The 12,387-nt window shown below is 37.9% G+C and overlaps 1 long non-coding RNA gene across 1 annotated transcript; it reads left to right on the top strand.

Annotated features, from left to right (window-relative positions):
* The first annotated feature begins 569 nt into the window (after positions 1-569).
* Positions 570-1,968, top strand: LOC142176532 (uncharacterized). The gene is made up of 2 exons (XR_012705192.1): positions 570-1,533; positions 1,758-1,968. It is a non-coding gene; the product is annotated as an uncharacterized LOC142176532 (long non-coding RNA).
* The last annotated feature ends 10,419 nt before the right edge of the window (positions 1,969-12,387 follow it).

Below are 12,387 nucleotides of genomic sequence, written 5' to 3'. Positions count from 1 at the left end.
GTGCAGGTTCAGACAAACAGACGGGTAGACTTCCTCATTAGGTGTTGCTCGAGTTCAGCTTGATTGGTAAGCTCCATGCCCTTCGGAGTTGCCGGGTCTAGAGCTTTATGTACCACTTGTGTATATATGTATATATGATATGAGTAGGTCAGGCCCTGTTCCGATCACAGTATAGTAGGTCGGGGCCCTATTTCGATCATAGTATATCCATCAGTAGAGGCTTGTAGACATATCCTATCAATTAGTGCAGTATGTTAGGCTTGTAGGCCTTGTATGTATGTTTTGATTGGTTTGCTAGCTGTAGTAGTTATTGTAAGCACGTGATTTTTGACCCTCCCCGGAAATTTTTACGTTCTTAGCTTAAAATATTTAATTTAGGACTAATATAGTCATTTTAACTATTTTTACTTTATTTCGGTGCAAAAAGAAAATTTCAAAAAATATATATATAAATTTTAGTTTATGTATCTCTTATAAACTTGAAAAATACAAAAAATTGTACTTTATTTTGGTACTTTATATAAATTCGAAAATTACAAAAAAAAAAATATAGTTCTATTAATGTTTGCGGTCATTATAATTTTGAAAAATACAAAAAATATTACTTCATATTTTTGTCTTTATTAAAGAACGAAAATTACAAAAATAGTTTTATTAATATTTTGTAGCTATTTTAAATCTCGAAAAAATATTTAAAAAAATATATAGTTTTGTTTGAATACTAGTCTTATTTTTGGTAGTTATTTTGCTTACATAGGACTAGTTAAGCAACGTTTTCCTATTTCTCGGGTCCGGGCAAAAGAATAATATTCGGGTTCAAACTACCCGATTTTAGGCCTAATTTTCGGACCTAGCCCATAATAAACCGTGTCCAGGACACATGGGGAACCCCACCACACGTGGGGGACATAAGTCTCGAACCCCACCACGCGTGGGGCTCATTTTTTTTGGCAAAACATTACAAAACACGGACAAACACATTTGACAAGGGGGGACTTTTTTTGGAAAAAAATTTGGACGGAGAGGATTTGGCAAAAACACTGTACATCTATCTTCTTCCTAAAGAAGAAGAAGAAACAGGAACCCGACTGTCCAAAAAACCCACGACCAAACCCTACTTCCCCCAGCGAAAACCACCACCAAACGAGCCCGTCTCCTCCCAAACTCCGTCGCAACCCAACTCCCTCCAGCTTCTCCGTCGACCCACTGTCGTAACCAAACAAGTCCGTCGCACCCCTCGTCGTCACGCTCAACACCACCTGCCCCAACGCCATAACCACCATCCAAACGACCACTCCTCCATCACTGCTTCTTCTGCTCCCGTCACAAAAATCAGTCACCACACCTCCCTTCACACAAAAACAATTCCACCTCTTCTTCTAACTTTCGATTTGAAACCAAGGAATCCGATGGAGTTTGACTGAGGTCATTTTGGTTTCAAGTTTTTCGGTGTCGATTCGAGTTTTCGTTCGCAGTCCGTTACATTTTCGAGTACGGAGCAGTGAAACAATCACGGTCAAATTCTGTTTTGAGGTTCATTTCTTTCCCACTCCAATTGTTCTTCGACGAGAATATGATTTGATTTGGTTAAATGCTTGATTTTATTCTTACGGTCTAGATGATGGTTGATTACTTTCAGATGATGAATTGTTTGTGTTCAATGAATTCTGAAGCACTCTTAGAGTGACATATTTCTTTTAAAATAAAATAAAATTTGATATCACCAATAACTGATTTAAAAAGTTGTCGTGCAATAGGAGTTGCTGGGCCAAGGGATAAGAAGAAAGTTGTAGCTTTTACCTGTGTTAAGTGTTGCCTGATACCCATTATGCCTCTCCTTGTTACCATTGGATTTTTCTTATAAATTGCACTTTGTATCATAGTTTTGTTTGTCCAACAAAGATATGTACTATTCTTCTATATGTACTCTGAAATACATTTCAATTGCTGTTACTGTTTTTTTAATTAGATTAGGATTTCTCATTTATATTCTTCACCTATATGAAATTGGAAGCCTTATGCGTTTTGTTGCATCTCCATATGTTTACATATGCAAAACGTGTGCAAGAGGGAGGAATGCAAAATGGTAGATCTACACTAAAACCAGTAAAGGCATATTAACATATATTTAATTGAAAAGGATCGCTGGTTGCCCAAGGTTTCCTTGTTTTTCCTTTTCCATATTTCCTTTCTTCTACTTGTTTTCTATGTGGGGTACTATATTTTTATATACAGAAAACTTGAATGACTATTATGGCCTATGTAAAATAAGTAATTGTGCATGCGTTGCGTGCCAGGATTACGATTTAAAAATGAAAACGCGTAGTTGTTTTAGGTGCGTTATTTTAATAAATTATCTTCTTAAATTCGGGTGTGCATTTCATGTGACTCAAATCCAAATCTCAACAACGTTAAATAAAATGTGTCAATAACCACGGGTGCATTGATGTAACGTGGTTCGAGATATATTTTCACGACGTTGCAATTCTCGTAAAAATAATAATAAAAGCGGTCAAGAGTTTAAAACTTGCACATAGGTTTAACATGTACAAAATCAGATAATCAAGCCAAATATAACAGTTGAGCGACCGTGCTAGAACCACGGAACTCGGGAATGCCTAACACCTTCTCCCGGGTTAACAGAATTCCTTATCCAGATTTCTGGTACGTAGAATATAATATGGAGTCATTCGTTTCCTCGATTCGGGATTAAAATTGGTGACTTGGGACACCCTAAACCTCCCAAGTGGCGACTCTGAAACAATTAAACCAATCCCGTTTCGATTGTCCTTTAATTGGAAAAAACTCCCCCCTGCCCCATCGGGTGCGGAAAAAGGAGGTGTGACAGCTCTGGCGACTCCCCTGGGGATCAGACCCAGAACCACTGGTTCAGGGTTAAGAATTCAAGCTTAAAATAATTGTTATTATTTGGCTTTATCTATTATCTGATTTTTACATGTTTGAGCCTAATGTGTTAAATGCTGCTTTTACCGCTTTGATATTATTTGAACTGTATATAAACTGTGCCGAAACCCATATCCTTTCTGAGTCATCTAAATCATGAAGAAGGGTGTACTTCGTACGACTTCTTTTCTGTATAGTGTCAAATCCCAATTTAGAACGAGGTTCGGACAAGTTGCTAAGCCGGTGAAGCTTCTGTATTCCCGGTACGCTGCCCCCCCTCGGCTCGAGCTGTCCGCTCGGGTAAGCCAGGTCTAGAACAAACACCCAGGTCTGAACCTAGTATAACAAAGCCACATGCCGGATCCCTAGTAGGAACGTTTATTTGCATCATGTGCATTTGACTTAGGGGACTCAACACAGGGGTTGGGTCCGTCTAGGACAAGCAACCTGAAAATAATAGACCAGCTTTTGGCATCCTATGTGCTACATGTTGTATTTAGTCAAGGGCGAATGAGTCATTTGGTCATTTCCAGCATGGTGTTATTTTAATCAAAGCATGGGGAACATTTGTGGAATCCAAGGAGCCTTGGAATTCCCTATGTCCCCCACGCTTCATTTTTGGAAAAAGCACCTAGGGAACATTTGTGGAATCCAAGAAGTCTTGGAATTCCCTATGTCCCCCACGCTTCATTTTTGGGAAAAGCACCTAGGGAACATTTACGGAATCCAAGAAGTCTTGAAATTCCCTATGTCCCCCATGCCACATTTTTGAAAATATAATAAATACAAAAAAATAAAATATATATGTATATATATAAAAAAAACATTGAAAATTCGAAAAAAAAGATTGTGTATGTTGTCATCATTTTCCACATATAAGAAAATCGTGAAAAAAGGAGAAAATAACAGCATAGAGAAAAGTCCGAGTAGAGTCGAAGCTCTGCCGAAATTTGGAGAAAATGAAAAATGTCTTATTAAGTTTGTTTTATTAGCAAGTCTTGTTTCGAAAAAATGTCAAAAAGTCCAAAAGTTTTATTATGTTGAAAAAAAAAGAGGGGAGTCGGGCGTTGAAAGTGGCTTTATTATTGCAAATATATATATAAAAAATAAAAATCAAATAAAAAAGAATCCAAAATTTTTTTCTTTATTTCCAAAAAATGTATATATGTCTTTATCTGTCGCAAGAACATTTGTCTTGCCAAAAGTTTTTAGAACCCCAAATTTTCAAAACAAATAATCCAAAAATATTTTCCATTATTGATTTCTTTAGAAAGTCTTTCTAGTTGTTTCTTTAAAAAATAAAATAAAATAAAAAATAAAAAAAAAATATAATATAAAAAATAAAAAAAACAAATCCGAAAATATTTTGATTCTTCTTTCAAAAATTGAAAAGAAAATTCAAAATTCAAAAAAAAAACATTTTAGAAGCATTTCTTATATTAAAGGTAAAATTCCGAAAAATATTTTCTTCTTTTCTTTAGAATAAAAAAAAACGAAAATTCAAAAAAAATATTAGTCTTTCTTTTAAAAAGAAAATCAATCAAAAAATAATATTTCCTTGCTTCTTTTAAAGTAGTTCTTTTAAACGAAAATTCAAAAAAGGTTAGTTCATCTGCTTATTATTATTTGCCTACTTATTCTTATTGGACCGAACTACGCGGGTTTGATTCTCACCGGATGTGAGATACGTAGGCAACCCTCATCGGGTCCAACCCCACCTTCTCAAAAAGAAGGAATGTTTTATGTTTTTCGTTAATTTGTTTGTTTGTTATGAATGAAAAATAATAGTCTATTTGATTGTTGTGAAAAAAGAATAATAATAAAAAAAATAGAAATGGAAAAGGGTCTTCTCAAAAATAGCTTATTTGCCCGAACTATGCGGGTTTGATTCTCACCGGATGTGAGATACGTAGGCAACCCTCATCGGGTCCAACCCCACCTTTTGCTAAAATAGCCAAAAATCAAAAATTTTAATCTTGTCATAAATAAGTCGGGTGATGTCCAACCCACTTTTTGCTAAAATAGCCAAAAAACAAATAAATAAAAAATATATGTCAAATTTTAATTTTGTCATAAAGAAGTCAGGTGACGCTGTTTTATCAAGACATAGCCGAATGTTCCCGAAAGGGACGCCGGAAGGCTGACTTCGCATAAACAGCCACCTTTGGGTCATTTTGAGATATGGACCCACACAGCATAAAAATCTTCGTCCCCGAGACGTTGAAAGGCCGTGTTTGTAATATTGAGTTTTCTAATTTGAAAAACAATAATGAGAGTCATAAAGAAGTCGGGTGATGCTGTTTTGTCATAAATAGCCGAATTTTCCCGAAAGGGACGCCGGAAGGCTGACTTTGCATAAACAGCCACCTTTTGGGTCATGTTTAGGATTTTTGTCCAGTTGACCCACACAGCCTTAAAAATCTTCGTCCCCGAGACGCTGAAGGGCCGTGTTTTGCACCACCAAGTTTTATTATAATTTGAAAAAAAGAGTCGACGGTCAGGTGAATACCGTTCAAATTTTGTCATAATAAACCGAGCTAGCTTCGGCCGCGTCTTAAACCGTTCTTGCCGAAATAGCCTTAGAGTATCTTTCAGTTGTCGAAAGGTTATTTTCGTAAAAGAATGGACAAGTTTGTAAAGTGTCAAAATAATCCTCCCCGGCCTCAAAATTCATGTGAAATTTGGAAGGGGCCACATTTGCAAAAATAACCATTTGGTTGCATTTGTCGAACAGAGAAAGGAAGCTAGCCTTTTGTTTTTAAGTTTATAAATCTTTAATTAGAATATGTGGTTTGTTTGATTTTTCAGTATGTAAATTGAGAAAAAATGTCGAGTATTGTTTATCTTTGGGCCGAACTACGCAAGGTCTGATTCATGCGGGGTCATGATACGTAGGCAATCTCCATAAGATTCGACCACACACAAAAAAAAATGAAAAAAAATGAGAAAAAATGAAAAAAAATGAAAAAAGGAAAAACAAAGGTAATAAATATATATATATATATATATATATATATATATATATATATATATATATATATATATATTGATAATAATAAGGACCGACTGAGTCCATTCTAACATATTTGGTTTTGAATTGTGAAGAAAGTTGAGGTGGTTGGTTTGTGCCTCAAAGAAAAATGACAACTAACGTCGAAGCTGCTACAAGTGCTCCAGAGACTCAGAGTGGGAAGGTTCCTCGTCATGAGTCACAATTTACGACACAACAAGAGCAGTACCACTCTCCTGAGTATCACTCGTACTCGTTTGATCTTGCTGCAAAAGCTGAGAAGCCTGCCCGAAAGATGGTACAGGAAGAAATGACCCAACGAGTGAAAAGCTTAGAACAATGGTTAGAAAACATGCAAGGGCTAGCAGGCCAAAAGAGTGTTGCCTTCAAAGATCTATGTATGTTCCCCGATGTCCACTTGCCGCCTGGTTTCAAGACCCCCAAATTTGAAAAGTACGATGGACATGGAGATCCCATAGCCCACCTGAAAAGGTATTGCAATCAACTGAGAGGTGCAGGAAGAAATGAAAAATTGTTGATGGCTTATTTTGTGGAAAGCCTTACGGGAGTAGCCTCCGAATGGTTTATGGATCAAGACACGTCTCGCTGGTATGTCTGGGATGACATGGCACAGGCCTTTGTCAGACAGTTCCAATACAACATCGACATTCCCCCAGACCGCATTTCCCTTTCAAACCTGAAGAAGAAACCAAGTGAAAGTTTCAGGGAATATGCCATAAAATGGAGAGAGCAAGCAGCTCGAGTTAAGCCACCCATGGATGACCACGAGTTAATTACTGTCTTCCTTCAAGCGCAAGAGCCAGATTACTTTCAAAACATGGTGTCCACAGTTGGCAAAACCTTCTCGGAAGCGATCAAAATTGGAGAAATGGTAGAGAATGGTCTTAAGACAGGCAAAATTATAAGTCAAGCTGTTCTTAAAGCCGCAACTCAGGCTGTCCGGGTTGAGTCAGATAATCTTAGCGACACAAATGAGGAGATTGAAGAAATCATGATGACATCAGGGTCTAGAAGAGGTCCCAGGAGAACATCTCGAGGGTATGAGCAGCCTCCTCAAATTTTTTATGGCTCCCCTGAGCAGTATTATCCACCTCAGGACGCTCAATACTCTGTCGCTCCACCTCAGTATGTTGTCCAGCCACCAAAACACCCCAGGAGGCGAGCACGAGCATCACAAAATCTCCAGAAGTCTCCACAAAATTTTCAGATGCCCTATAACCCACAGCCAAGCCAGTGGTATAAAGGGGAACAAAGGTTGAAAGATAATTTTACACCAATAGGAGAGTCCTATGAAAGCTTATTTGAGAAATTAAAGAATCATGACATGATTGCACCTATTCCTCCAAATCGTGTGGACCCACGTGCAAGAAGCTTTGACCCTTCTAAAAGGTGTGAATACCATTCCAATGTCCAGGGGCAAAATGTTGAAAGCTGTCGGGATTTGAAAAGAGAAATAGAAAGAATGATCCAAGAAGGGCGGATTGTGATCAATAACAGTGACATGGAGCACTCGAACCCTATCGAGAACTTGTTGACAGAGGGTGACGATGTTGAAGCGGGTAATGGTCTTGGCAGTATTGATGCAAAGCTCAGTGGCTAAGATGCCAATTTTTTGGGGAGGACGCTTCGTTCCTTGGTCAGCAAGAGAGAAGCTTGTGGTGGCTTATTTTGTTGTCATTTCTGTTGTTCGGATTATTAAGGTTGTAATTGGGATTTTGTCATGTGTCAAACCTTCTTATCTTTCCATTTTGTCATAGCAGTTTGTTTAAATTTTGTCCAGTTTGTGTTAGGATTTTATTCTGGTTGTTTTGTTTGTTTTATTATTCAAACCATTTCGCCGGTAGTCTAATACAAAGTCGGTCTTTTGTTAGTTCCAGTCGTCTTTTGTTTAGTCCTTTTATCATTTCATTCAATGCCGATTCTAGGGACATGACATGCGCACACACTTTGGGCCTAGTCTTTAAAGTTAATCATAAAACCCTGGAAAGGCGATCAGACCATTTAAAGAAAATAAGGACGGTTTGAGATTATTCAGAGCCCGAGTCATGTGGAACTGGGGCAAGTTAAGCACAAAGAAAACCGTTAAAAGCAAGATTCGCCAATTTGGCATGAGGGTCGGTCATGATAATGAGAGTGTCGCCCAACGGTGCTTAGAAATGACAAAGGAAAAATAAAATGTTTAACACAATTGTCAAGTCCAGCACCATCAGAAGAGACTACAAATTTAAAGTGTGTTGTTTGCACTTGGCATGTTTTGAAGACTGAAATGACGAAGGCATTTTGTTCTGCTACCTAAACACTTTATCCTTCGTTACCCCCTTTGACCCTTATTTATTTTTCTTTCATACCCCTTGTTCGGAATCAGTAACAACGAAAAAAAGAGAGAGAAAGAAAGAAAACAACAACGAAAAAAAAAGAGAAAAAAAAAGAAAAGAAAAGAAAAGAAAATTGATAACAAAGAAAAAAAAAAGAGAATCAAATGAAAAAGAGGAATTGGGAACTACGTTTGACCTGATTCCTCAAAGAGGATACATAGGCGCTTCACGGCTCGGTCATAGTTTTGAAAAATGAAAAAAATCAATTAAGATATCCCCAAGCAAGAAACTGGGGCAAAAATTGCGTTTGATGTAAATAAATCTAATTCCGAAGGTTGTAATTAATAACCCAAAATTAATGCATTTTGAGCCTTTAATACCCTTTTTTTCTAGCCCTATCCAAAAACCCACATTACGGTCCAAAGAAAGACATTCTGATCAGTTTTCAAAAATGCCAAGTCAGACAAATGAAGAGTCTTACCGGCGAACATAACATTCTGTTCCACAGCAGAAAGGACTCTAATCTCCAACAGAAAGAGTCATACCAGTAACACTCCAAATCCCCAGCTGGAGAGAGATATAAAACGAGAGAGTCTTATTGGTGAAAACCTTCACGGGCACCATAAGGCGATGAAAGCTGAGAGAAAACCCAAAAATGAGAGAGACTTGATAGTGAAAACCCTTCGGGCACTACAAGTCGAATAAGATTGAGAATCAGATGGGGAATCGCCAATTGAAGATCTTGAAAGATGATTGACGGTAGAGGATAGGCCACATACGCATGTCATGGCCATTAGAGTCGGTATCTGCATTTGATAGGGTTTTTATTTATAGTTTCTTTTGTTAAAGAGTCATGTTTTTTTTTCCTTTGTCTTTTTATTCTGTTCCCTTTTATCTTTTTCCTTTCATAGAAAAATCCCCAATAGAGTCTGTCTGGTCAGAACAAGTATGAAATGACTTCAAATAGGCCATCAGCTTTCCAAAATGAGATATGACTAGTACATCCAAGTGGTATAGTCAGCAGGGAACAAACGCGAGGCCAGTGTCAAAAAGATATCCCCAGCAAAAGGGAATTGACAGAAGGATTGACAAGCGTCAAGAGAGATACCGTTGCCTTTATCAAAAGTTATAAACCTCAAGGCCAAGGCCCATGAACAAAGCAAGGAAAGCAGTGAGCATGATTTGGCGAAATCCATACTAGACTAAAAGGTCGGGGAAATGCCAGTTTCCGAGCTGTGCCACAAAAGAAGAGGGATATCCCCATCAGAAAGGGATTGTACCCAGCAAATAAAATCGTCCCCAACAAGTTGTGCAACGCAAAGCAAGGAAGGAAAAAAGGAAAAATCATCCCGTTGGGAGTATCACAACCAACCACCATGTTTTAAACTAACAATTTTGTTTGATTTGAAACAGGTAAAGGAAATGGCATTGATGCCAGAACTGCATGCCACAAGGGATATTATCAAACTGGGGCAGAAAATTTTCCTTCCATTTAGAAAATTTTCTGGAAGTCAGGTACCCCCAGCTGATAACATTTTACCCAACAGTGTTATCCCTAGCAGGTAAGTAAATAATTCCTCAAAAGTGTTATCCCTAGTAGTTGCGAGGGGTCCAACACAAGGTTGGAAAGTCGGTATCCTCAGCGGTTCCTTTCAGGGAAAGGCAAAACGACTCTCAAGGGAGGTAGTCTTCAAAGAAAGAAGCTATGCGAAAAAAAAAGAAAGAATAAAATCAAAAAAGAAGAATAAAAAGATAATAATGAAAAAACAAAAAAAAAAGGGTAAAAAGTCATCCCCATCTAAATAATCCCCAACAGTTTCGAGGGAGGACAACACAGGTAAGTAAATAATTCAAAAAAAAAGCGAAGGTTTCATTAATAGGAGACGCACTTCCTAGTTTGAAATCATTAGAGTTCTACCCATAGGAGATGCATTTCCTCCTAAGTTCGTTTTAGTTGCACCAATAGGAGATGCATTTCCTCCTAAGTTTTAGTTTTACCCATAGGAGATGCATTTCCTCCTAAGATTGTTTTAGTTTCGCCCCATAGGAGAGGCATTTCCTCCTAAGATTGTTTTAGTTTCGCCCCATAGGAGATGCATTTCCTCCTAAGTTTGTTTTAGTTTCACCCATAGGAGATGCATTTCCTCCTAAGTTTGTTTTACCCATAGGAGACGCATTTCCTCCTAAGTTTATGTTTTACCCATAGGAGATGCATTTCCTCCTAAGTGGTTGTTAAAGATAAAAAAAAAATATAAAAAACAAAAAATGACCTAGTCTGATGAACCTTCTCCTAGGATCAAAATCTTAGTCTGACGAATTTTTCTCCTAAGATAGAGACCTAGTCTGACGAACCTTCTCCTAGGATCCAAATCTTAGTCTGATGAATCTTTCTCCTAAGATAACCAAAAAACAAAAAATGACCTAGTCTGAAGAACCTTTTCCTAGGATCAAAATCTTAGTCTGACGAATTTTTCTCCTAAGATAGAGACCTAGTCTGACGAACCTTCTCCTGGGATCGAAATCTTAGTCTGATGAATCTTTCTCTTAAGATAACCAAAAAACAAAAAATGACCTAGTCTGATGAACCTTCTCCTAGGATCAAAATCTTAGTCTGACGAATTTTTCTCCTAAGATAGAGACCTAGTCTGACGAACCTTCTCCTAGGATCAAAATCTTAGTCTGATGAATCTTTCTCCTAAGATACCAAAAAGAAATGACCTAGTCTGATGAACCTTCTCCTAGGATCAAAATCTTAGTCTGACGAATTTTTCTCCTAAGATAGAGACCTAGTCTGACGAACCTTCTCCTAGGATCCAAATCTTAGTCTGATGAATCTTTCTCCTAAGATAACCAAAAAACAAAAAATGACCTAGTCTGATGAACCTTCTCCTAGGATCAAAATCTTAGTCTGACGAATTTTTCTCCTAAGATAGAGACCTAGTCTGACGAACCTTCTCCTGGGATCGAAATCTTAGTCTGATGAATCTTTCTCCTAAGATAACCAAAAAACAAAAAAATGACCTAGTCTGATGAACCTTCTCCTAGGATCAAAATCTTAGTCCGATGAAATTTTCTCCTAAGATAGAGACCTAGTCTGACGAACCTTCTCCTAGGATCAAAATCTTAGTCTGATGAATCTTTCTCCTAAGATACCAAAAAAAAAAAAGAAAAAAAAAGAAAAGAAAAACGTTTAAAAAAAAGAGTCATTTTCCTAAACCCAGGCGCCCACCTGAATAACGAGAGGAATACATTTCAGTATTTGCATTCCTAAAACCAGGCACCCACCTGTATAACGAGAGGAATACATTTCAGTTTTACTTTCAAGTGTTGAAGTTGGGAGCCCGCCCAGATAACAGAGGCATACATTTCAGTCTTTACTTTTCAAGTATTGAAGTTAGGCGCCCACCTGTATAACAAGGGAATACATCCTAATCTAGTGTTTAGTTCACTCTCAGCACTGCATCAGTAGTATCAGTGGGCTACGATTTTGCTAACGACTCACAAACCTTCCCAGTGCAAACTGGGTTAGGAAATTTTGTTTGTTTTGTTTGTTTTAATTGTCAGGGGCCTGCCTGTAGAGCAGAAGATTGTTATATGTCAAAGATTGAAGAAGTTAGGGGTCCGCCTGTAGAACAGCGGGATCGTTCAAAGTCAAGCCGTAACCCATTGGAAGGCAGAAGGCTACAACAAAAATCCCCAGCACTCAATCCAAGATAGAAGCAACAAGAAGCTCGCCCCAAGAATGCGAGTCAACAGTCTGAGAGGGTCAACAAAAGCTAGTCACAAAAAAAAAAAAAAAAAAGAAAAATGAATGAATCCAAAGCACGGAAGTGGAGAACAGATGTGATCTGCTCAAGAACTAGCGCCTACAACTAGCAAGTATCAAGGTTCAAATCCAAAGTCTGTATGAAGCACCATTCAAGACTCAAGACCAAGTTTCAGAAGACTTAAGAGATAGGAATCCTTGTAACTAGTAGCTGATAGGCTTAGTTAGTCTTTTCCAGTTTTCATTTTTGTTGTAATGACAGGACCGCGGACCGGAGCCTCAACGGAACGGCACCTCGATCGGCTCTCCACCTCGGTACAACTTCACTATCTCTCTCATATCTCGAACTACACGTGGCCTGATTCCTGTAT

Source organism: Nicotiana tabacum, chromosome 22, assembly GCF_000715075.1.
Source record: "Nicotiana tabacum cultivar K326 chromosome 22, ASM71507v2, whole genome shotgun sequence".
Lineage (NCBI taxonomy): Eukaryota > Viridiplantae > Streptophyta > Magnoliopsida > Solanales > Solanaceae > Nicotiana > Nicotiana tabacum.
Note: the sequence above shows the minus strand (reverse complement) of the source record. Positions and strands in the feature narration are given on the sequence as shown.